General features: G+C 41.2%; 1 protein-coding gene across 4 annotated transcripts in view; it reads left to right on the forward strand.

The window, feature by feature from the left end:
- Positions 1–27,228, forward strand: part of LOC121958533 (zinc finger MIZ domain-containing protein 1-like) — a 152,438-nt gene that overhangs the window by 21,036 nt on the left and 104,174 nt on the right. For all 4 annotated transcript variants that reach the window (XM_088070063.1, XM_042507504.2, XM_042507502.2 and 1 more), the window contains exon 2: positions 22,954–23,052. The gene's annotated coding sequence lies outside the window, so the exon portion shown is untranslated. The remainder of the gene's footprint in view (positions 1–22,953; positions 23,053–27,228) is intronic.

Genomic DNA, 27,228 nt, shown 5'->3' on the forward strand with positions numbered 1-27,228 from the left:
ATTGTATACTTTTAATACACGTGTAAACAGAGCCAAAGACTGGGGTTGCACATCTGAGCAGTTGCTTCATTTGTCTACAAAATCACTTGTTTGTAGAAGCCCTGAATGTTGCATCCCTTGCTTTGTATGCGGATCACATCAACGCAAATAAAGCCTCCAAAAATTTCCCTAATGTTCAATGCAGCAAAATCACATTTCAGCCTTATTTATGCTACTGTCTATACCTGAAGACATAATTTCATCCTTAATCTTTCAGAGACGCTCTAACTTGCTATATATTATGGATTTTTAGCATGCCGGGCGATCTGAGAGGGAAAGTATGAATTATTTGTGTCATTACTTTTGCTGCTGATAGGAAGTGTTTTGCATAATAAACAGCCAAGACAACAAGTGAAAAATTAATGAGCAATATATATAGTTTATGATGCATGTTTGCCCAAAAAAACACACTATTCTCTTTGGAGTGATTGTCAAATCATCAATTTTCATCGTGTCATTGTTCAGCGACTGAATATTTGTTTTCATTAATCTCCTCTGTTTGTATTGTCATGTTAATTTACTCTACAGGAGTCTCTGAAATTTTAAGAACAATGAGGATGAAAGCCATGAAGGCGAGGCTCGTATCAGCAGATATTGGAGAGGAGTACACTTTGCTGAACTCCCAAAGCTTCTTTTTTAATATTTAGCTCCTGTCAGTTAAAATCAAAAAAGTTTCTCACTCTCTTTAAAGCTCAGAGAGAGAGAGAGGGAGAGAGAGAGAGAGACAGAGGGGGGAAACTGCTTCACGGGTGAAAGCCCTTGCACATGAATATTTAATGGTTGCATTTTAACCAGAGTCATAAAATCCAAGAGGATGTGGCTGAAAAGAGAGCAGTGAGGAGTGTGCAAAGTAGGCTACATTGTTTCTTTATAGTCTGAGCTGAATGCCTGAAAGTCATGTAGCTGCTTTTCTGGCTGCACAGTGAATCAAATATGTGGATTGTGTCGGGCTAATTTAAAGCGCGGGCCGCGTTTAAGCGATGTGTTGCGGCCTGTTTTTGCAGGGTAAGCAGCTTGTTCTACAGCCGGATGAAGAAATCTTGGACCTTAAGGGGCTAAATTGAAAATGTTTCATTTTGACACTTCCTCAATGCACTCAGGAAAATGGATTTGATACACTTAATCCATTTGGCCAGTTGACCAGGCAACATCTATTCAATGCACATCAATTTTAGCTAAATGGAGTTTGAGCCAAAAAAGCAAAGATATGTGCGGATATTTAATATGCAACCTCTCCTTTTTCGTCTTCTTCTTCTAGTCTCGTCATGCATTTTTAAAATTCTGTTCAGCCCTCCGCTGAGCCAGACTCGCAGCAGACAGACACTGAGCTGATTGTTAAGTTTGATAAAGCTCGGTGTTTGTGCGCATGTTTTTTTCCCCCATGTATGTAAGCTTTACTTCGCCGAGGTAATCATTTGTCATCCAATATTGAATCTAGTTAAATGGACTCATAAATTGCAATCACTTAACTCAGCCCAACAATTACGTTTAATATTGCTTTGCGGAAAAGGTCAGCCGGCAGTGGATCAGGTTCCAGCAACCCAGATAATTCAGCTGCCTTTTTATGAGTCTTTTTAAGCTCCGGAAAAATCAGCTGCCAGGCAAAGTGACTGTACAGTACTTAACAGCAGCAGCAGGCAGCGCCGGATACGCAGCGGCTACTGTTTATGTTTTCTATCCTTAGATATCCTTAATGCAGTGTTTAAAGTGTGTTTGGTTGGCAGCTTGCAGATAAACCACAGTGGATGCCCTTAAGGGAAACAAAATAGAAGGCTTTCCCCCACTGAAAGGTCCAAAGTGCAGTTGTCCACTCTGCACGGCAACAATAGAGCGGTTGTGCAAACGGAGCCATCAGCGGCGCTGGCAAGCCTGGCAAACCAGCTTATCAGGAGGCAGGGTGCACTGAGCAGTGGTGGTGGTGGTGGTGGGGGGGTGGCGGTAAGTGGAGGTTAGAGTGCATGTGTGTGTGTGCGACTTTGTGTGACGTTGAGTGGTACACAACCACTCAGTTCATTTGGAAGCTGTGTGTTTGCTGAGGCTGCAGAGACACAGCTGGGTGGTGCTCCGCGCATGACCCCTTTGTGTTCACATTAATTGACAGCTCCGATTGGGAATGCATGAGTTTGCATGTGTGTGTTTTAAGCATGGTAGCAAGCCTGAGCTGCTAGCCAAAGCCATTGAAGGAGTAGTAATATCATTATAATAAACAAGGAATATTGTTTGTAATTTTGTTGGTGAGGAGTTGCTACTTTTCTTAGTCTGACCTTGGGCTATGTGTTCATTTTGAGAATGAAACTGCAAAACAGTTGATATTGTGTGTTATAGGCCAAATAAGTTGTTATATATCAACACATCGTATATCCGCAAAAAATCCAATATCGTGCATCACTAGTTGACGTTCATGCAAGGAAGAAAGTATTTTCAGAGCCACCTTTTTGGGAGTATTTGTCACTGAAAAGATTTTGAGCGGGGTCCTCCTTTAACCCCCTCACCTGCTATAATACTGAGCAGATGTTAAATGGCTCTACTGGGACAGGTCCAGTGGATAAGCATGGCGATAAATATCAGAGTGTCAATATTTACATTACTTTTCTTGTCACAGTAATACATTTACTAGTCTGCCTTTTGAGTGTGAAACCTGCACACGGAAAACCAAATGAATCCCCGCTCGTCTCTCAGACTCTCAGATTTTAAGCAGTGCATTTTGTTGGTGGCAGATATATTTTCTCTCTCAGAGCTGTTTGAGGTGTTGGAGGAATGCGTTGTGTGCTCAGAGAGTTTACTCACTTGCATGATAGTCTGTAGTGCTTTCACTGCATTTCCTTTGGGACACAACACTTGGAAAAAAAAAAGGAAGTCTCAAGGTGCCTGTGTTAGTCTTCAGATGTGACTCCGGGTTGGTAAATATTTAGAGAGCAAACATTTTGATACCAGCAGGGATTATAGTTGAGGGAAACATGTTTTTCTAAGAATGTAAATGTCAGCATATTGCAAGGCATAATGCTACATATTTTTCATTTTAATGCCAGTCTCCAAAAAACAGCACTTTAGCTACTCAAATCCCAGAGAGGAAATCAGATTGTTTTACCTCCAGTCCGGCTTATTTTGATGTAGCTCGCCCACTGAAACTCATTCTCTTTGTGCCAAAACCATCCAATTCATCAGCGGGGATTGTTGCCGCCCACAAACAACCAACATATTTGTTCCGCTGCTTCACCTTGTTGGCTTTGTGGAGGGAAGGTGCCAAAGGTGGGTGTTTAAACATGTCAAGTGCTATCTGCTTTATTTACCTGGTCACTGAATATTCATTGGCCTTAATGCTGGTGTCAGCCTTCAGCCAGCCGTGCAGAGAACCGGCCTCCACCGTCATCAAACAAGCTCGATCTGTTGACATGCGACTCCTTCCCAGAGATCCTCTTTCACGTCACATTTGCGTTTGTTTTCTAATAAGTTGGTGATTTCGCCCGAAGCTGACAATCGTTTCCTGTTCCAATTTGCGTGGCATGCAAGGGAAGCTGTGCTGGTTCTCGCTCCGAGGCGCTCAGTGAAGGCACCCCTGCGAGGAGGAGAAGGAAGGCGGAGGGGAGGAGAGCGGGTATAACCCCCGTGTTCTGCAGTCATGCCCATTTACTCCCCCTGACACCTCCGGGGACACGCTCTGACCTCTGCAGGGATCTCGCTCCCTCTTTACTCTCACTCATGCGTTTCCTCTCTGCTCCGAGGAAACCGCACCAAATTCCTTGTGCATTACAAGAGCTTTCAGGAGGCCCTCGTCGGTGCTCGGCCTCGTCTAGACTGCCGTGACTGTTGTTTGGCAGGGCGGCCGGGCTGCGGTGTGGGGTCAGACTCACTTAGCATGGCAGCGGAGATTGCAGTGGTTGTCTCATTAAATATATGTTTCCTGTGTTAACATGAAAAGCTCATGCTCTTTGTTGTTCCTTGCCTCAGATGAAAGACATCCTCTACAGGCTGTACTCTTTCAGAGCGTGACACTGTCAGCTTGGTTAATGCTATGTGGATTAATAATTTGCAGGGTGTTGCAATGAGATTTGGGCAGTGGTGGAAGAAGAATTAAGTCTCAAGAAAAAGACGAGAAAGCTCTGTGTTAAAATACTCTATTACAGTGCCTTTAAGTCCTGCATTCAAATTTAACTAAAGCTCAGTGGATTGTAACTAAGTACAAATTTGATGTACTTGTACTGCGCTTCATCTTCCCATGCCACGTCATACTGACAACTATTCCTAGCCTACGACTTAACAAATTAATATTTTACATACAAAACATTTGAAGAGCTTGTAAAATATAGTGCTGTTTAACTATCAAACATTAAGTCATTTTATGCAAAGATCTGTTTTTTTTTGTACCAGATTGCAAACATATTTATGCTGTAAAATAAAGCATGAACCATAACACTTGTTCTTGTAAATTTATAAATAATCACAGGGATTTTCTGGTCATTGTTTTTTTTTTTTTTTTTTTTTCTTTGTCCAATAACTAAAAAAGGAAAAAAAAAGGGCAGTGCATCAAGCCATAAAAACCTCGCTGACATTCGCTGCGTTCAACTGAAACTCGTAAGCTTGTTGTTTTTAAAGTCTATGGTAAAAAATAAGGTCACTAATTAGTTAAACATTTAATTTTGGTCAATTAAATTGTCAAACTATCCATGAAATAAAGAGCTAACGTTAGCTAAAGACTAAAAATGAGTTGTGTTTAAAGAGGATTTCCAGTCCAAAAGTTGTCATTATTAATGGTTTATTACTTCTCTAAAATGTATCAATTATTTTTTATTAGTTACGACTTGCATGAAGTATTCCTTTTTTGAAAGTGGTGCCTTAGCATGCTAATGATATAGCTGCTAGGCTAGAGATGACGCTAATTATAGGCTATTGTTACTTTACAGCTAGGCTAAAATAACTTGCCAAATTAATAGTTTGGGAACGTTAGCACACAGTCGGTTCAGAAGTGGGCTACATATTTTTATTTTTTTAAATTTTGCTCACAGCTCAACTGTCAACTAAAGCAAGTTAGCTAACGTTAAAGATTCAAAGCGAGTTTTGCTCGATATGCAAGCATTTTTCACAATGTAGCAATCCAGAAGTTGTCTTTTTGATGATTTATTACTGGTCTATTGAAAATAGAATAAATAATACATTACCATTAGTTACAACCTACATAAAGTATGTATTATTTAGAAGTGCTAACTAGCATGTGTATGTTATAGCAGGTCGCAGTGGAGCTAATTTTATAGGCTAATGCTAATGTGTAGCTTACCACATAGCAATGCATTATATATTTTTAAGATGATTACATGATTTGTATCCTACTATTCTGAAAAGAGACTAGAAACTGTAGCTTTGATTTGACTAAAACCTCCAGTATTCCCTTTGAAATGTAGTGAATTGACAGGATTAAGCAGCATATCATGGAAATACTCAAGTCAAGTACATTAAAATGACACTGCAGCACAGTACTTGACTAAATTTACTTAGTTACTTTCCAGCACTGGATTTGTGAAAGGAGGAGCAGAGGAAGCCTGAGTGCAGCCTCTGAGTCCTGATACATCAGTGTTTGGCAGCAGCGGAGGGAATTTCATCTCCTGTCATCTCCCCGTTGATTAGTATTGATTGGTCGGGCTGAATTGGCCTCTTGAATGGAAGTTGGATCAAATAATCCCTCATTCTTGTTTCCCAAATCCACTGTGAGGGCTGGAGAACGATTGCATCAGTGGCTTTCCGAGCACACGGCGGCAAGCTGAAACATTTCCTGCGGGGGTCAGAAAAAGACGGCTTTTCTAGCCTCAGTGTTTTACCTCTTAATGAGACTGGGGGAAAGTTGACCTACCGAGTAATTGTGACAAACATAGCCAAGGGGGAGCAGAGTGCTGCCCTGCCCCCTTTTCACTGTGGCGGTTAAAAAAAAAAAAAAACTAAAAAAAAACTCACTGCACCTGCGGTTTGTATAGACATGAATCTTTTCCCAGACAAAACCAGGAATTCACTGCAGCTTGGAAGGATCCCCCCGCGGAGCACGGATGACACGGTCTGCTCTGTTGCTGCCGCCGCCACCGCTGCTGCTGTATGGCTTTGGATGGGGGCAGCTTGAGTGTAATGATGAAAATGGAAAAGTTCCAGCGCAGTGAACACTTGCACGCAGAAGGTAATTGGAGATTGCCACCAAAGAACTGCTTTCAATTCAGCGGCACAGATAGACAGACCACAAAGTTTGATTATGTTTGCTGTTAACCAAAGGCCTGCTGTAGTCGAGCGAAATGGGATCCTACTCAGACAGTTTGTGAGATAGGAAGGTGAGAAGACGGCAGCTCGGGCTGTCTTATTACAAAAGTAGCGTCATTATTATTTCAGTTTGATTCAATCTCAAGTTTTCACTGTTGAGGTGTTTTCAAAACACAAGGACACGCACAGAAGCCAGCACAAATGGGTTCTGGCATCATATTCTTAATTTATGAGACCCGAGTGTTGTGTATTAAATGATTGACAAGTTGCGGATTGCTCTGGATCCCCACATTAGTGTAGCATTGTTGATCGCTTTGAGAGCAGGTGTTTAAGGCTCGTGTTAGACTCGTTTAATTAGGGAAAGACTGCAGATTGGTGGTTCTTTAGCCACTTCAGACCTGATTTGACACTGGAGGATCGGCGTGTGTTCAATGGAAAGCAGATGAATGATTGATAAGAGAAGCAAAGCTGCTTCAAATCCTGCTCCGAGGACATTAATAATTAAGACACTTTGAGCGCCTCAGATTTCATCACCTCCTGTGTGAAGCACTACCTTTTTTTTGCATTTTTTAACTACTTTTTTTAAAATGTATATTTAATTTTGTTTCTAAACTCATTTTGATGAGTAAATTCTGTTTAATTTTATTATTTTTTTTAATTTAACTGTAAAAAATTCAGGTCTTCTCCACTTACAGCAAGCAATGACATGACACAACTTTTTTTAGTGTTGGAAAAGCACGCAGTTTACTTTTTTGTTGTTTTATTTTGTATTTTATTTCACTTACTAATCATTTCCTTTATATTTATTTTTTAATAGAATTTTGATATTTAAATTATTGGTACTTGCATAATGCCCCCCACCTGTTTGGAAAAAAAACTACAAAATGTATTTTTATTTTTTCTATTCAGATTTTTCCCCTAGACTTTTATTTTAGTGAGTTGTTAAATTTTATTGTTAAAAAAACAAAAAAACACTGGCTCCCAGCAGTGAGCAGTGAGTCTAAGACACATAAAGTACATCATTAAGTGCGCTCCCAACCACACATTTTCAGACCATGAAAATGCACTCTTATCCACATTTTCCTCTGCCAATTTTCTGAAAAGTCTGTTATATTTTTGCACCAGATTGGGATGCAAACTATTGATACCTTCCGGTTAAGATTTATTTAGCTTGTGCTCAATTGTTAAGCAGTGACTGGCTCATTTCACTCCACAAGCTTGTGCTCATGGTGGTGCTCAAAAGTTTGACTGTTCACTTTTGAGTTATGAGTGCCAGAGGTGCCAAAACACATAAAAGATGTTGGAAGAGGAAAAAGGAAGATGAGGATATGTTTTTGGCAGTGTTGTTGCTCTGTGAAGCTGCCTCTCCTGTCTGCAGCGTAGATCCTGCTGCTCTGTGTGTGTCTGTCAGGCTCCATGTCATCCTGCCATTGTTCGGGCCAGAAATCAGCACAGACTCCCATTGTTCTACACACAAATCTGCAGCTACAGGCTGCTCTGCCCAGTATCTCTGCACTCTGTCATGTTTGTAAAATAGAGTGTCATCTCGGCTATGATAAGAGGTTGCCACGGTTTCTGCTAGCTCTGCTGTCTCTTTGTGGTTTGGGAGTTAAAACAACATTGAGACGTTCAAACTTGCCATAATTAGTTAACACTTAATCTTATAAGTGTCATTGTGGTAGAAAATTAGCCGCACAGTGGATGCACAAGTGTGTCCTCTCCCTCCCTCCGTAAATCCTAACCGGCTCTTGACAGTAAAGGAAGACATGCCTCAAAGTGGATCAAAGTAATTCCTCCCTCCCCCTGTCTAAACGGAGCAACATGTTGACACGGTCCCAGTCACAAGCTCAGTCGTTTGTGGAGGAGGTGGGTGACTGAGGATCGCTCCGGCTCGTGGGAAAGCATTGTGGCTGAAAAAACGTTCTGACGTTTGTTTTCCAAACAGTGTTTGTATGACTTCATGTTAAGGGGCAGTGAGGATCTGTGAGCATTCAGTGGGTTTTCGGTTGTACGGCGGTGTTGACACAGGACGACTTCTCTGATGGGAGCTGATTGTATGAGCTTCTTTTGTGTAGTTTTACTGTGCGAGGTACCTAACTTAATACTTTCACTTGCTGCCCCGTCTCCTCAGCCTGGCTAGGCCGTGTGTCACATTCAATGGCAACGCAGCACGGCTCCTCGACAGGCTACAGCAAGTAACCTTTAGTTCAGAGGGAAAAATCGTTTTTCTCAGTAAGACATTATGCCACATGCACTTCTTGGCACTGGCAATATTCCCTCTTACAGTCATGAAGCGCTTTCGTATTGAGCTAAATAAGTCATTGTGGTTGAAATAAACCCTGCAGAGCTGTGCTTGATGCTGCTAACTCCAGAAGAAGAAAAGTGGAATTGAATACATACTATATTTGTTGTTTGGATGCCCTCTGAAAGAAAAAAATATGACTGGCAGTAAGAGCACTTCTTAGGCTTGGACGGACATAAAAGTTTCCAAGTTAAATCATCAGTGCAAGAGATGAGTAACTTGTTAGAAAACATGATGCTCTTTGACAAAATGTCAAAGCCCGTGTACAGAAAAAGTCAACTGTAGCCCCTTATACACAGAGATCACTTGACGGGTCCGTTACAAAGTCCCCTTTTATGCCGCCTTTGCTTTATTATACAGATCCAAACCTAGAGGCATGCCGTCATCCTGCAAGCAAAAGAGGCGTGACAAACATGACATGTTGGCCTCTAGTGTGACATATAACAAATGCGTCTGCAGTGCTTTCTAAACAATAACAGTTGCACAACATGGCAATAACAGTAATTTACCATCTCTTTTATATAGCAGGGATGAGCTTGTCCTCTGCTTGGAGGGTAGGGAGCTCCTGGATGTCTCTGTCTCCCGACATTTTCATTTGCTGTTCTTCTTCTTTCACTTAGCTGCTAACTGCTCCTAGCTGCTTTTTAAATCTCCAGGTGATGGGGAGCACACATAACACGATATCAAAATATCGCACCGGTCACATCTATAGTCCTATCGTGCTGGCTGTCCATTTTACACAGATGATTTTGCACTGTTACTACCTCCACTGCCAGAGGCTTAAACTTCGACTAGTCGACTATGGAAGTCTAAAAGTAAGAAAACACCCAGAAAACAGTGAAATATTGTGTAAACTATAAGAGCCATTTAAAATATTAATCATATTTTTCAAAGGCAAGACAACTCTGTTCCCTGACTCAGCGATCGTACCTTTTATAAAGAATGGCGAGGTGGAGTCATTGCGCAACATTCCCGCCTTCAACAGGCAGTGTAAAGGAACATTTCTCATATCGCAGAGTTTTAAAGGCAAACGGAAACTAGGAGAAACCCTGCAATACATTTATCATTTTACATTTACTTTTTGTTTAATTTTGCATGAATTCAGCATGAGTTGCACATTGTTTCCCAGTGCAACAACAACATTTTCTTACAGTTCTGATTTGTGTTTCTAACTGACCTCATCTCTACAGCAACAGCGGCTGACCATATGGTGATTTCTAAGAAACGCATAAAAATCATCTAAATTGACTATCATAACAAAGACCTGCATGTATAGTGCTGTTAAATCATCCTGGACGTTCTTTGGACACTGCTTTGGGAACCTGTGAGGAAACACCTTGTAAAGTTTTTATGAGTAATGCGTTGGCAAACAGCTGCTTATTTACACATCCAGCTGGGCAGGTAGCACACAGTTGGTTTATCAGTGCTTTTGTCGTCGAGTACAAGGTGCTACAGAGTGGTGAGGCTGTTTGGGTTTAAATGAGCTGAAAGACGCTAAATCACACGTGTATAACTGGGAGCTGGGTGATAATGTTCTGCAAGTTTGACACTGGAAGTTACCCTTCATATTAAATACACTGTAGTAATTTTTCAGTTTCTAGAATAAAAACATTGATTTGTGCAGCTTTAACTTGGAAATAACAATCCAAAGACGCACACTGATTGACATCTGTTGTCCTTGCATCTTGTTTCAGTTCCTGTTAGTATGACAAGAATGTTAAGTGCATGATTTTTTTGTATACTGACTGCAAAAACAGTAAACATTAATTATGATAACATATTGTGCCATGTTGTAGATGGTATATTAGTATGTATGGAATTCGGCTAATGCGAGTATGTCGGGTCTTTGCATCCTCATAATTCAAGATAACTGCTCTAAACAGCTTGAATGTGATCACCATTTGATTGAATTCTTAATTTGTCCTTGATTGATGCTGAGTGCGTAAGAACATATGGCTCTGGTGTCTGTAATGGCCTGCCGGGTTCTGATGTTTTGCTCCAATACGCCGCCAGACATTTTTCAGCCGGCGTTGCCTTCGCTATGACACATGAAGAGACCGCAGATGAGAATCACCTGTCTGCAGTGAGCCCCGGGAAGCAGAGCCCATCTCCTCTCAAGGCGGGTTGTCACCGCGGCTATTAAGACTAATAGCGGCAGCCTGTGATAAGCACAGTTAGCTGAATTCATGACCCGAGCGGCTGGAGCGGCGAGATCATTTCCACTTGTGTGTTTTTCTGCTGATGCGTTTAATTTTTATCCTGTCCGGTGCTGTGACACAAGAGGGAAACCAGAGAGTGCCAGAAAGAGAGAGGAAAATAGAAAGGGAGTGATGGAGCCTTGGGTGAAATATTGATTGGTGCAATCCGGGGTGAAAGCGCTGCAACAACAGAGGGACATTATATTCGCTCATATGTCACAGATAAAATCCACTCCGTGGTGTTGATTGCAAACGACTCAAATGCGTCCTTTTTTGGTCACTGATAGCTGCTTATTTAACGCTGATGGTTCTTGTTCAACGCAAGAACAATAACCTGACGACTTCAATTATTTACACACTTTGCTGTGAACACTTTTCACTGATAGTGATGTCATTGATTTATCGATATATATATCAATTCTGAATATTTTAAACTGTTTTATTAATTATTTCTTGCAGTATCGAAGAATATATCCAATATTGATATTTTTCTTGGTATTTTATGGATGTTAGAAATTCCAGCATCCTAACAAAACTATTCACTGAAACCACTTTGTACTGAAGAAATAGTTCCCATTGCCCTTTTAATCAAGTACTTGAGGAAGCTGAGGAGGCGAAGGAGCTAAACCCTTTATGGTTTTCTGATAGCACCTTGATTACAGTGAGAATTAGGAAATTAGTCCAGATGTCAAAATTATGGCTTGAAATTGAAATTAGGGTCCCAGATCCAAGTACACTTGACCTCAAAGTCCAGTTAGTTTGATCATTGTGAGTACTGTGTACTGGTATGTTGATCCATGCCTAAGTCCACTTAAAATTGTGGTTTTGGGTACGGTTCATCTGTGCTTCGGCATGAAAACTTACTGTAGCAAAACATGGAAGTGGACTGCTATTTAATGCAAGTAGCTTTCGGGAAGTCGAGTTACAAAGGCGTTTCTTAGCGCTGCTGGTCTCCTCCAAAATCTGCATCTGCACGCAGCCCTCTCTGATCTCAGCCTCTGAGCTGTGCGGCCATGGGTAATACAGTAGGAAGGCAGGCCCTATTGACACTGTCTACTAAATATATACCATAGTAGGTATATGTGAAGGTCGACTTCATTGTTTGGGCTTGGGGTCTTGTGATTGGTGCTCTTTTGTACCCTGTAGCAACAACGTAAACGACTGTCACATAGATGATGACGCAAGTCTGCTCCAGTATGGAATAAGGTCATGATGTGCACAATTATCCGACAAGTCAATTAAACGTTGACACCCTAGATCAGTGTTTTTAATAAATGTTACTTGTGAACTTTTACATAGCCAGTTGTCATGTCATGTTTTTTAGGATAATGTGCAGAATGCTGCACATTTCAGCAACATTTAATATATGATTTGGTATTTGAAAAATATGATTAATATTTTAAATGGCTCTTATAGTTTACACAATATTTCACTGTTTTCTTACTTTTAGACTTCCATAGTCAACTAGTTGAAGTTTAAGCCTCTGTTTAGGCATCAGGGACAATCATACTTGGGCACAGTACGATTCAATCGTACCTAATACCAGAACAGCCTGACAGGCATTTTCGCACATGTCAAAATAAGAAAACGTGACGCTGAGGCTTAATTGGATGTTGTTAAGGAGACCTGCAGAGGTGGAAAAGGCCCGGCTGCCTGTCTCCAAGTATCTGCTGAGTGTATGGCTGATCATATCTGTTTTAGCATGTGCTGCAATATTTAAGGAGTTTTGTTTGTTTTTGACCTCCATAATATGTTCCTGGGTTCCTAGAATGGTTCCTGTGATGGAAGAAGGCTGTGTTTTTTTTGGTAATTTGAGTGACTTGACCTCTTAAGGCAACATGATTGATTAGATGAGGTGTTTTAAGACACTTGTCCTTCTCTACACTTACCCTCAATCATACCTCCCAGTAAAAAAACAGCCAGATATTTGTGGAGCATCAGATGCTTGTGTGCCCCCCCCCTGCCGCCACATGGCCGGTATTAGCTGATTTCCCAGAGATAACTGGAGGATGCCGTCGGAGCACTTGTGCTCCTCTTTCTCCCTCTCGTTCGCTCTGCGTAGAGTGGCCCGCTTAATGCATTGTAATGGTTGACCATTATTTACGCAGGGGATAAACAAAGAGAAGCGAGGAATTGATGGAGTAATCCACTCTCGTAGTCATTAGGCATTGAGATGGAGGAGCTGGTGGGAGCAGCCTCCTCCTTTTGCCTCTCGAGTCGAGCAGCTAATGGAAATGGGACTCATTAAGACACCTTATACTCCGACGCACCCAAGATCATGAGCAATTGCTAATTGATTGTCGTTAGCGCTCTCGCAATGAGACGCTCTGCCTGTTTTTCTCATTTGTTATGAACGGCTTTGTTTTCTTCCCCCGTCTCCTTCACTTCATTATTGATGTTGCTGTTTTTCTTTCTATTCTCCCTTTTACCTCAAGAGTCCTCTGCAACGCAGTCATCTTAACACTGTTATACCTGGTTAGCCGCAACAATCACGATCCTGACAAACACCACATGGATAACAAAATCTGAGGAGAAAGGAGAAATTAAAAAAAAAATCAATATCCTGGACCTGCTAATGACTGGATGTGCATGAAACATACATGCCATAGGCTAGTGTAGAGAGGCGGATGTAGAAAATGTGCTTGTGCCGACATGGTCACGGTTGGATAGCAGGGAGAGGCAGGTCTTCCCGTGATGCTTTGCTTATTGGCTCTGGAAATTCCTTCCTCTTTCCTCTGGAACCAGCAGACTGTGTTCATCTCAGCCTTTAATCATTTTTTCCCTCCCAATAGTAATGTGATCTCTCTCCCCTCCCTGGATTCCTCTGTGTGTATGTCCGCTCCCCACCTTTCTTCCCTCTCATTGCTTTTTCTTTTTCCTTATTACGTGAAGGAGGAAGAAAAGATGAGGGAGGGAGATGAAGAAAGGGGCTGAAAATGCAAATACAGGGCCGTGGTTCTTTCTTGTGACAGATCAGGCCTCATTACACCCACCTCTCCTTTGCAATTGGCTCAGGACGATCTCCCCTCTATTTCTCTCTCTCTCTTGCTTGTCTCCATTACATTATGAAGTCTTTCACCTCTCGTAAACCCTCCTCTGCTTCTGGTGGGGGGTGGGGGGTGGTGAAACGGTGAGAACAGCCAGGTGACCAAAGAGGAATCTCTGGCCGCAGGGCACGAGATTTGCTTTGCAGATGAAGCGGGACGGAGCCAGGGAGGTAGAGGGGCATCATTTTTATGTCTGTGGTCAGACGGTGCAGCGTTTCTTTGCTTTAGCGCTCTGCCAGCAGCCTACACCTCTATCTCTATCTCCCCCGTGGGAGTTGGTACCACCTTCTCGCTCTGATAGGAAAAGACTGGAAACAAAGGAATAAAAACACAGGCGCCCTCTTGGGCTGCGCTGGCTTTTGAAATAAGATATACTGTAGAGAGAGGAGGAGGAGGAGGAGGAGGAGAAATAATATTGAAGACATCAATTTATGTAAGAGTCATATAAGCATCAGCTCACTTCTTTGAAATAAAAAAAAAACATGCATATAAAGGGGAACTCATGGTTTCATACAGCTTCGGTCGTATTTTCATGGTTTCGATCATCATTGCATTCAGTATTGCTAACGAGATAGGTAGCTAGCTATGACAGCTGCACCTCTCCTTCACTAACTCTCAATCGAATGAAATGGCAATACTGTTCACAGACTGACTTCCTGGTTCAGCTCTGACCTCCCGCACCTACGTAGTTTGCGCTCCATAATTTGCTTGAGGCTTTTTTACGCGAAGGTTGATTATCACGACACCTTGACTTCGCTCACTTTCAGTTTTTGTCATTAAGATATTATCTTAAACTGTTCTTTTACAACCTGTCTGATCTGCACATTTCATGTCTTGTCAGACTAATGCCGTACACTAGAAGACTTGGAAATTACCAGACTCTGACGCCCTCTCACATCTAAAGTCAGTGACTTTTTTTGGTCACACAGAATGAAATTTTGCAAAGATCGGGGATCTTCACTATTTGCAAGAGTACAAGTGAATTCCTTTTTAGATTATTTCTGATCCTGCTCCTGGTGAAAATAATATGCCAAACTTCCTTTGAGACATATGACAAATTAAAAAAATTTTTACATATCAGCTAATACACATAACTCTAGAAACACACGATAAAATGTGTGCTATGTCTGCAGTATTCTTGTCAGTTCAGCACCAGTATAATCTATACACATGAGTTGTATTTGTGTACAACTTTACAGTTTGGATTTTGTCACCTCAACTGACTTCCAGCCTCTGTTTGTTCGCTGTTTTTAAAAGTTTTTCTCATTTCTCATTCAAATATTTGCTGGTTGGTGGATCAGATACATGCTGAATTTAACACAGACTCTTGTTCTCTCCAGAACTCCACCAGTTTCTCCTCCTTTTCCACAGAACAAGAGGAGTTGTTCATGATATTGCGCCTTCCCGTGTACCCGGTTTGCTGTTTGTTGTTCGGCACTGGAGAGAATACACCTATTCTTTAATGTTTAATAATAATAATAATGTTAAACATGTTTGATTTTGTCGTAGTAGCAAGGTACGAATAAGACTTAATCCAGCTCGGGCTGAGTTTTATGACCACCAGTGAAATCATTTGAAAAGTCCTTTGGTGTAAAGCCAGCACAAGTTGAAGCAATCTTGCTGCATTCCTAAATTTCAGCAATCATCTCAGTGAATGCAGAGTTGGAAATGACTTCCAAAACTACGAAAATAAGACTCAAGTTGTAATAAACCTTTAAATTAGCCTTTAAATGATTCCCATTTGAAAGAGAAGCCTTTTCGGGGTTCACTTCCTTAATTGTCTCACTTGTTTAGGCGATCCACGATACAAACAGCAGATGCTAGAGGGCAAACACATTGGGAAGTTGCGCACAGCAGGAAGTAAATTACCTGCATTTGCATGAATAAGACACATAATTGGAAGTTGCTGTGATGCTGATCCGGTGGCGCACAACATGTATACAACTGCACTGTTTTGCACTGGAGTGCATTTGCCTGTGTGTGTTGTTATAGGTTATGTGTGTGTGTGTGTGTGTGTGAGGCTCCACATAATTACAGTAGCGATGGTTAACAAGGCGCCGGCATTTGTGTTAATCAGTAGAGAGTGAAGACCGCGGAGCTAACTGAGCTGCTGTCTCATGCCCTCTAAATGTATCACGCTAAAAACCATTATCTCTAAACCTGTAATCATCGCGACAGCACTCATTCACTGCAGTGTGTACACTTGATGTTTATGGCTTTGCCCCACAACTACATGTGACTCTGTCTAATGTGATCACTGCATATGGATGTCCTCAGAGACCAGCAACATGCGTGTTGGGAAAATGTTCAATCCCTCCTCTGCTAAACTGAATTTGTGTGTCAGTACAGTACAGTATGTGCAGTATATGCAGGCATTAAAACCTTACAGTTGTAAATTACAAGATTAGGATTATACTTGATAAAGGGCTTTATGATGATTTGCAGTAACCCGACTTCCCCGTTGACCCAAATTTACATGATTTGTTTCATGTTTAAATCATATATAATAGTGCCTCAGAACACATAATAATAGTTGTTTTTTACCTTTTTTAATGTGCTCAAGTGTTTTTCTTCCACCGACACTGGCCTTGCAACTACATGCCCAGGCACACCAAGCGGACAGTCGGCTATTGGGTGATGTTGGTCTGTTGTTGAGCGTCTGTCATCATAGCAATGTGTCTCGCACTGTCGCCACTAATCCTCCCTGGTCGGCCTTGTCGGTCCTTTTGTACTTTATTTTTCATCGGTGAGTCAAACCGCTCTGATTGGCAGTTCGGCTTAGTGCATAAAAAGAGAAACAAAGTGAGCAAAGCAAACAAACTGCCAAGTCAAGATTGAGTGAGATCAAAACAGACAAAACAAATAGAATTAGGAAATTTTTTCTTTTCTTCGAGCCATTAAGGACTTCAGCAGAAAGATATTATAGCGGCATTTTGACCTGAAAAAGAACCAAGCAGAATCGAAGCGTCTTCATTAAAGTTTACTTGATTAGCGAACATTTTTTAGATGTCTAGGATACATAAAAATGCTATTTTTACTGTATTCCAATGACAATATTTGCATGCATTATGGCATGCTTTACATTGAAATTCACAGTTAAACTGATCTATAGAAATAGAAATCTACACGTTTATGTGTGAACTGATGGGTTTAACCGTAATTCCAATAAAATGACCTAATTAAAGTGTTACTTGACAGCTGCAGGTGTCACATTATTAGTTTGTATATAAGCACAGTGACTGCAAGGGGAGATGATTACCATCCTGTTTTCACACACTCCTGTTTTTATCTCCTTAAAATGAAAAACCCGCTCCTCTGCAGAAAATCATTACAAACGTCGAGATTGTCATTCCTGCATGTGCTGTTCCAGCGTTCCTCCTTTGACTTCAAGTGTCTTTTGTTGGATGTCTTTTTGAAGAGCAGAGATGCGTATCCTGGTTGATCTTACATGTCTTGAGCGTATCAACAACAGGAAGCAACCTAAAGGAGGTGTCGTGATTTCTGTGCCAATGTAACACCACGTGGAGGTGGAGCACTGTTGGGGGAGGTGAATGGGAGGTCAGAAGTTCCAGAGATGGCGTCACTGGTGTGGTTATAATGGTTCCTTTTCACATATTTCTCTGTTTTATCTGCTTTTTAAAACATCTGACAGTTGCTACATATCTGTCAAATGGTATGTAGTTAGTAAAAAAGAAAATTTTGAGTTTTTTTTTTTTTTTGCAAAAGAAAAGGGGGTAATTTAAAGTGTTTGTAGAACTCAGCAAACAGCATATTCAACAATGCAAAGCAGCTCTGCATGTTTACGTCCTTGTCCTTTTTATATCCCTGTTTCCCCTTTTTTCATTGATGCAGAAAAACCTCTGTAATCTGTTTCCTGTGCCATTTGCTCTCATCATTTGTGTCCATGTGCATTCAAAACCTGCTGTATTTACCAGTTAAAATGTAAATGTGGCCCACTGGGAATAATAGCTCCAAAGAGCTAGCGACGGACGGCCTGTGACTCTGAGCTTTTCCCACAGCGTTGAGAGCAGAGTCAGGTGAGAGTTTCTCCCCACGTGTCCCTCTCCGTCCATTGTCCAGACCTAGTAAAGCCAGTAAAACCCGCTGCTGACTGGGGAGGAAAGAGTCTGTCCAGCTCCGGTGGCTGCGGCGACAGCAGGGATTTTGACTCCATGAGGACCCAATTAAACCTGGGAGGGCCTCTCTGAAGGAATAATAACAATGATAAATGCACCTCTGTGCCGGCTTAAAAGAGGCAGGGAAAGATGTTTTATTGTGCTGGCCCGTCTTGACACAATTTACTCTGAGCTTCTGTTTTTTTGCAGTATCAGGAGGTTTAAAAATCTCACCTTGTGAAGGTTTTTTTTAGTCTAGGTGAAGCCGGATGTCATCTTTAAAAAATTCTGATGACTTTGCTTTATGCAACATCAAACCCTCTCTGCATGTGCTTTGAATTGGCTTCGGATATAGTGACTCCCTGCCAAAAGCACAAATAATGTGTGTTGCCAAATATTTACTGGTTCCAGCTTCTCAAATGTGAATTTTAGGGTTGTAAGATAAGATCAATACACTTGAGCATTGTTTGAGTCGCTGATACTGTATCAATTCTTAGAAACCCTGTATTGATTTTAAATTGATAGCTTACTTGCAAAGATTTTTGGCAGAGGCTCTGTTTTCTGTTGTGTTTAAACCCCCTGAACACTAGATTCTTTTGTGTTGTAATCTGTCTTCAGCAATTTGACTCTAATTTAACAACAGAAATAACACAGGCATATTAAACAGCTGTCAGAAAGTGCGCACCAACACCTAGCATTTACAGTTCTCAATTAAATTTGTAAAAAATTACAATATATCACCCTGCTTGAAGTATCGCAGTATTGCAATAAATTGAATTGTTACCCTTGTATCATGACGTACATAACTGTGAATGCATATCACTGTCAGTAACTGCAAGCAGAACATCTCTGCTCGCACACACAAATGAGATCCACGCACACAGAACAAAGCTTAGCCGTGGACGGTTGCCTGTCATTGTGTGACGTTTTTTTCTTGATTTAAGTCAAAAGAGGCTGGTATTTCTTAAAAAATTTAACAGTCCACAATAACTGCAGTAAATGAATAGTTGAAAAGAACACAATAATACAAAAGGTTTTTTCTGACCGAAATATTCATTATTAGAGTGTAAACGTAATCTATTGTAACAAATTCTGGCTTTAATTGTACTTACTTATTGTAATGCTGTATGCGGTTTGTCCCTGTTCTCTCCGTCCTTGAAAACGACCAAATCCATAAAGACCGTAAGCTAGCCGATTATTTAGGGATACTATGGCAACTGGCTCCACACATTTACTGTAGTTGTTCAGATTGCGCGTTCAAAACACAGGTTTCTCCTCTCAGGCTACAATATTGCTCATAGATCAGTATTGGAGGAAAAAGACATCAAGCCATTTAAAGCTTGTCAATATTATAAGGTTCAAGTCAATTCAGTTCAATTAATTTGTCCCAGAGGGGCAATTTAAATGATAGAGAAATGTTTAACAGCATTCAAAAAAATAATAATTTCCCTGATCAGGCTTTGTTGCCCCAAGTTAGTTTCTATTTGCCCCATACCAATTGTTTAATTTATTATCAGATTTCAAATACTGAAATAGATCATCATTAAAAACGACCCTGTTTTGCCCACAATTCTTATGCCAACTATTTAAACTTCTATCTGCAGGATATTCGAAATGCTCGCTTGCGCTTTAGCACATAAACTTTGTCTTTACTGTCCGCTATTTTCTGCAAGTGCCCGATATGCACTGCACATGTGCAACTCTTAACAGAGATGAGGAGTCAAGAAAGCTCATTACTTAGCTACTTCCAGCAACAGCTCCAGAAAAAAACAGTGTGTTTAATTCACTCAATTTGCTAGCCCAATGTGGCATTTTACTTGCCTCAGGCAATCAGTCAATCCTAAGTGGTAAGCTTTGTTTAATTTCATGTTTTTAAAAACTTTATTCGGGGTTTACCCTTTTGAAGCAGATTTGCAGTCACTTGAGATTTAAAGTATATTTTCCTCTGTCAGGTGGCAATTCAGAGAAAAACTCCTTTAATTAGATAACAGCCGTCTGTATTTCAGATTTGCACTTTGCCAGCAGTTTGTCAATTACTGCTTGTGGTTTCATACTGCCAGTCAGTCTTTGTCTGGGCGCTCGAGCCTCCTCCTCACCGCGCCGCAGAGCCGTGTTATTGTACTTAAACAAATCAATTCTGTTGCAGTTGAGCTTTTTTTTCCTCCATCCCCCGTCATTATGAACTGTTTGCAGTGCAGAGCACATTGATTTTTCACAGCTCTGGAAAAGCTGTTGATGAATAGCACAGAGGTATCTGGGGAGAATCTGGCTTTAAAAAGGAGGCACCCAGCGTCAACCCCTCCTCCTCCTCCTCTCTCTCTCGACCCATTGAGCCCCCAGCGCTCCTCCACTTTCTCTTTTCAGAGAGCGGCACTTCCAACAGGGGAGAAATACTGCCTGAAAAATCTTCCAATGATTAAAAAAAGAAAAGAGGATTAAAAAAAGTGCGAGGCACAAGGGACCGCCTTCTCCTGCTGAATGTGAAAATACACCTTGTGGGTAGACAGTTTTTGTATTTGGAGCATTAGCCTTGTCCTGTCAACCAAAGCATGAGCTCAGGAGAAGCTCTGGTTGGGGATAGAAATGGCTTCATGCTGTGTGTCACTAAGCAGACGTCTTATGAAAATGATACACTAACGGGATAAAGCTATAGACTTTAAGTGAGGGGCAGTAAAGGAGTGGAGGGCTGGGAAAAACTGGCATTTGTCCCACACTAACGTGCTCTACACATAAAAAAAAAAGCAGAGCAAATGTCCTTAAAGGTCCTATGTGTAGTATCAAAGGGGATATACTGGCAGTAATGGAATATAATATAATAAGAATGTTTTCTTTAGTGTATAATCACCTACTGATCTTTGTGTTTTGTTTTCTTTGAATCAGCAGTTAATACCTACCATCGGGTCCGTCATTTTGCACCGCCATGTTTTTACAGTAGCCCAGAACGGACAAACCAAACATTACCTGCAGATAGGACCATTAGTGTTTTTGGGTCAGACACCGTAGGTTGCGGCCCCTCTGTAATAAGACAAACCGCATTGGAAAAAACCCCACAGATTATTAACGTGAAACTTAATTGTTCAGTGTTTTTAATGCTTTAAATCGCCAGGTCAGTTTGTTTTGGAGAGGAGGAATTCGGCTCCCAATAAAAACCTCCTGAATAAGAACACTGAAGAATTCTAACTGGGAGAAGTTTTCGCTGGTTAAAATCTGCAGTCTTCACCACCAGATTCCACAAAATCTTACACAGTTTCTTCGAACTGTGACACGCCGAGCTGACAGTCTGATGGCGAGCGCCCACGGCCCTCTTCTCTATGGTGTGTCCCACTCAGTTGGCCCTCGTCGGTCATCGCCAGTTTGTTGATTCAGCATGTTGAATAGGGGGCGGCGGCCGAGGAGTACGAGAACAGAAACGGAAGGGAGGAAAGTAAACCAACAGCTAAAGTTAAGGCGGAGTGAGGTTGAAACAAGCTCGTAACATTAAGGAAGATTGTTTTTCTTAAACCTTCGAGCTCTGAACAGATTTGTCTCCTGATGGGTTATGTTGTTGTTCACTCGATATTTACTGCAGTAAATACGCTCTGCTCTTTCAACATTAGGTCGTGTTGACTGACTAACTGGCATCATGGTCGTGGTTTCCAGTTTTGATTGACAGACTGCTGGTACGGAGGGCGGCTCCTCTAACGCAGGTGTATAACGTATGTGCTTGTTTGCTGTCAGTTTGGTGTGTTCCTGTGCAACTTTTTGGCCCAGACACAGCAACGTGACGGCAATGGAGCAATAGGCTTTTGTCGCAAAAAGTTCTTGGATGGTGTGTCACGGCCTTAAGATATTTCACATTTTACTTTCTTCCTACCATCCCAGTGAGCTCCTTGAAATTTCATAGTTCAGCATTTGAGTGGTGACCTTCTTTGCCTCCATGAAAATGAGGACAACTCTTGAACGGAGGAGAGAGTTTAAGGAAAAATTGAGTGCGGGACAGGAACAAAGAAAAAGGCCAGTTGTTTATACACTTTCACCTGTTGAGAGCCCTGCTACCTTAAAAGGGGACTATCTTTAAGTACTCTGACCCCCTTTCAAAGAGGGGTCGAGGGCTAAATTTCGCCAATGTTGTTCCCTCTTATAAAGACCTGAATATCTTTAAACATTCAAATATGACTCCTTTCTTTAGGTCCTGTGGAACTTCAAAATAAAGTTACAACACTCAGATGGTTTCAGCCAGAGGTCAGCCACTCATCTGAAAGTTAGAATTGCTACAAATATAAACACTGACACAAGTGTTTATTGTTGTTATTGTTGATATTTCTCTCTCAGACGCCAGCAGAGGCTCATGTGATTTATGGAACGATAACATGCTTGAATCCAGCCTGTGCTTATTATGCCCATAATTACATATACTCACAATGATTAATTCACTAAGGAAAATTAAGTCTGTGTACTTACTTGCTTCGGCGAACATAGATAAGACAAGATTATTAACCGTGTGGCCCCTAAGTAAAATTTTCTCTTTATTTTCTGGGTTATTGTATTAAGTCCTTAACAGGCTTATATGTAATGGTTTCGCACACTTTGGTTATCACCTTTTGAACTCCACCAATAACTAATGTGGTCATTTCTGAGGGTCTGAATGTCACTGGGCACACTCAGCACAAAGCTGAAGTGAAGGCCTCTCTCTTAATAGGCTTATCTGTCAATCGGGAGTGAATTGTGAATGTGCCATGGCAGTGAACTTACTCTGCGGCGGATGTTTATGATACCACACTGATCATCGGTTGCTCTTTTCATTCGTCCTTCATGGGCACGAGAGCGTGAAGGAGCTTATCCGTGCAGGGAAGAAGTGTATCACAGATGGAAGCCACTCAGAGCCCAGAGGAATCTGTGAGAGGAGCGAAAATCATCGAGCGAGCTTGATTTTCAGGAAAAAAATAAAATGCAAATGTAATAATTCAGTGTTTGGAGATTGGTGGATAATGCAGCAGTGATTGATGTATTTTCTTTTTTCCTCCTCTGATTTCTCTCAGGGGCAGAAGACGTGAGGCGCTGAAGTGTTTCTCCTCCTGGTGTGTGAATGGGTGGGGGGGTCCTTCGTGGCGAAGAATCAAGGATTGAAGTCAACACAGGTGAGTCTTTTTTTTCTTACATGGTGGGACCTGCAGAGCACAGCAGGCGTCAGGTAAATTCTATTTTGGGTACGGATCAGAAATTTATTAGCGTAACTGTGGAAACTGAAGGTGCAGGCTGTTATTGGCAGGCTCGCAGCTGTGTTTTGGTGATGAGATGAATTCGTTGCCAATATTGCTAATATTATTAGGCTGTCACTTTCATTTAGATTGTCCTCTACTCTCTTAAATGCAGGTGTGATGCAACATGTGGCTGCTATCAGCTGTGTGCGTATAGCTCGCCACTGTGCATGTTACATTAGCAGTTTAAAGAGGGCAAATTTCACATCATGAAGGTTTGATTAACTTTTATTTTGAATTTGCTCTATTAACCAATCGCAGCCTTTGACAGTGTTGATCTTCATAAGCCATCGTAAATTATGAGCTATGTTGCACCCATCCACCTTATTGTTACATTAATGACCAAGCTAATGAGCTTCATTATTGATTGTTGGCAAGCTAGCTAGCTGAGAGAGCATCAATAACTCTTTTTTTAAGGAATTATCTTGAACACGAAATGCTGAGGAGGAGCGAATGGTAATAGAAAGGAAATAAAAAAAGAAGCTTGGAGAGCCCTTTTGGATAAGGTGTGAGAGCCCTGAGACACCAAACCAACTTTCAGCTGTTGGGGACCATCTGTCGCCCTAATTTTTGCAGTGTGTCCCACACTGTTGTCACTTGTCGGTCCTTTATCTATACAGTCTATGCAGCCATCAAAACCTTTTGGCTATAAATTACAAGATTAGGATAAAGAGATTTATGTTGGTTCGCAATAACCCGACTTCCCCATTAACCCAAATTTACACAATTTGTTTCATGTGTAAATGTTCATGTAATAACACAGAATTATTATTGGCTTTTACATTTATGTGCTCAAGTATTTTTCTTCCACTACCACCGGCCATGCAGCTAAAGGCTCTGCAACACCAAGCTGACCATCAGCCAATGTTGAGCTGTTGGTTCGTGTCTGTCACTCTAGTTTTTGTGTCGCCCCGCTCTGTGATTGGTAGTTCAGCTCAGTACATGAAAAGAGAAAAAGGAGCGAGGAAAGCAAACAAACAGCTAAAGTCAAGAAAATGTGAGATCAACACAAACTTGTTATATTGGGTACGGAAATTCTTTTGAACCATTAAGCTCTTTAGCAGAAAAATTTCATTTTATGTGCTATTGTTCTTTCATTGGGTTGTAAATGTGCTGACTAGCATCAATGACAGACTCAGACTACAGCCACCTGCCGGTATAGAGTCAGAGTTATCTGCTTTCACGCAGGTGCAGAGTTGGCTGTAGCATTTGCAGTGTGTTCAAGTCCAATTTTTTTGGCCAAGACAAAGGCAACGTGAGGCGACACAACAGTCAGCCTCCGTCACCACTAGCTCCTTGATGTCAGACAGTGTGTGTGTGTGTGTGTGTGTGTGTGTGTGTGTGTGTGTGTGTGTGTGTGTGTGTGTGTGTGTTTGTGTGTGTGTGTGTGTGTGTGTGTGTGTGTGTGTGGACCTTTAAACAGAACTTGCCAGGTACAGTTGTTCACCACCTTGCTCTGCAAGTTGCCACATCTAGCTTAGCCTGTTACAAGAGTAAGTACAGGCGACAATAACATTGTTTATCTTAATTTTTTTTTGTGAATTTGAGAGCAGGATTTAGTAATTGTGTGAAAGGATTCAATCATTTGAAAGCACTAATTCATTCTTTTCAACTCTCTGATACTCAGTGGGCTCTGTAGAGATCTTAATTACCTGAGATCCCGCTTTCCCTGGAATTAAACAAAGCTTGTTACTGGAAACGGATATCTGCCTCCCCTGTCACTACAGTTGATTTAAAGACTACGACTTTGTTTGCTCGGACACGCTCTGTCCTCCGCTGTGCTCGGATGTCTCTGGTAAACATTTGATGGCAGCAGTTTGTGTGTGGCCAGCGTCGGCTGACCTCGCAGAGCATGTTGATTTCATTAGGAGCTCCTGGGAGGGCTCTGAGTAACAAAGTGATGTGATGTTGCATGTGTTTATGTTTGTTTTTTTTTTTATTTGCCTACATCCTAGTCCATATGCAGTGTGACAAATGTGTACACACACATACACACACAAGGTTATGGCAATCCTCTTCACCAGCGATTCACCGGTTCATCCTTATGCAATATGTGGCTCAGTGTACGTTCCACTAAAAGGGAGAATTATGTGGTGGAAAGGGAATGTAATTGGTTCGTCCACTGTATTATACAATACAGCTATGGCTTCATGGATTAGGAATTGGGACATCCAGCACACACACATACATACACATACACACACACACACACACACCGAATAGATAAGAGTGGTTAATCTTGATTAGAGCAGTGTGAATGCTGAGAAATACGGTGCCCTGACAAACATCTGCCCGCCACACAGCTGAGTGGGATAAACCAAAGTGATTATTGTGGAAATGTCAGGCGAGGTAGACAGTGAGAGCAAGTGGAACGAGAGGGGGGGTACGACAAGAACAGGGACATGACACGAGTGCTTCACAGTCAGTTCTCTTCTCTCTCACTCTCAATGACAGATTTTCCCCTCTCACTGTCGATGCAGGGATGCCTTTGCTGAGGGGAAATGTTGCCGGGTTTGATGGAAAGGCAAAGCAACAGTCTGAAATACGACCTCCAGTAGAGATGCTACAATTTGTCCATTAGATTACCGTTAATACTTTGATTAGTTAATTAACAGAAAATGAATCGGCAACTATTTTGGTTATTGAATAATTGTTTTAGTAATTCTTGGGGCAAAAAAGGCCAAACATTTGCTGGTTTTGTGCCGCTCAAACGCAGCGGTGTGGACTTGACTTTCATGACTTTGACTCAAGACAAAGGCAAGCTGCAAATTTGATAACTTTAGGCTTGACTTGATTACCTCAAAAAGACACAAATGACTTGTGACTGTGCCAGGAATCAATATATCTCCCTTTATTTTCTCAGTCAACTAAAGATTAGCTGTTTTTTTCCAGCATGTTGATACTGAATTCCCCAAATTTCACTTTGTTTGAACCAAGACGTAATGTTGCTTTACTGAACACCAGTTGGAAAAAAGTGATACTTGAAGATTATTTCATTTGTGTACGAAAACTATTAGTGATCAACAAAAAATGTATTGCAGTATGTAAAACATGCAGGTTGAAAATTACACAGAGATGACTCAACAGCTTCCTGCAAACTTGTTTAAACAAATAAAACCAATTTTCACTGGTGATTTTTTGTAAATTTTTTTATTTTCAACTCTGCTTTTAAAATGGCATTACATTTGGCAAATAGTGCCTCATGACTTGTTTAGGACCCAAATCTTATTGTTTAGGAATTGAGACTTGACTTGGTACTTGTCAGTATTGACTTAGAGGTCTCGAACCTTGACCTGTTTTGACTTGTGTCTTGTTTATGACTCAAAACTCCAAGTTTAGGACATGGGACTTGACTTTACATGCAGAACAATGGCTTTGTTACACTTCTGCTTAAATGTAAGAATTTGGTGCTTTTCCTTGTCAACATTTGAAGATGTCATCTCAGTCTGTGGGGTAGTAGACAAGGCACGCTTCCCTATCCTCTGACATTTTATCAACAAAATGGTGAGCAGAATTATCGATAATAAAAAATTAAATTAGTCAGTTGGTTGCAGCCATAATCTCCAGAAATTAAATGTCTGCTGTTTTTGTCTATTGTCTGTAAAATGTCAGAAAAAGTCAAGTCTTTAAATTGTTGTTGTTTTGTCCGACCAACAGTCTAAAATATTTACATTCAGGAAGCTGGAAGCAAAGAAAGGCAATTGTTGCCAGATAAATTAATTAAGTGGCTATCAAAATCATCCGCAACAATTGACTAATTTGTTCATCCACGAGTTCGTTGAGCATTAACCAGTTTCGGCACCAACATGTCAGTTGGTTGATATCCGAAGGTTGCTGGGTTGGTCTTTGTCTCTGTTGTCTCTCAGTGTAATGAATAATTGCTTTCCTCTGTGAAATGTAAGGGGTGCAGACATTCTGTTAACCTCGCTAAAGGAAAAAAAAGGGAGCGGAAAAAAAAATCCCCTTCCTGTCAGTGGTCTCTCTTTCGCTCTGTTCTTGTGAGATCTGGAACTGATAAGTGTGAGGCCTCTGGTAACTGAACAGGAAGGATCGAGG

The sequence above is a fragment of the Plectropomus leopardus genome, chromosome 19, assembly GCF_026936395.1.
Source record: "Plectropomus leopardus strain MGB_pleo_1.0 chromosome 19, ASM2693639v1, whole genome shotgun sequence".
In the NCBI taxonomy this organism is placed as follows: domain Eukaryota; kingdom Metazoa; phylum Chordata; class Actinopteri; order Perciformes; family Serranidae; genus Plectropomus; species Plectropomus leopardus.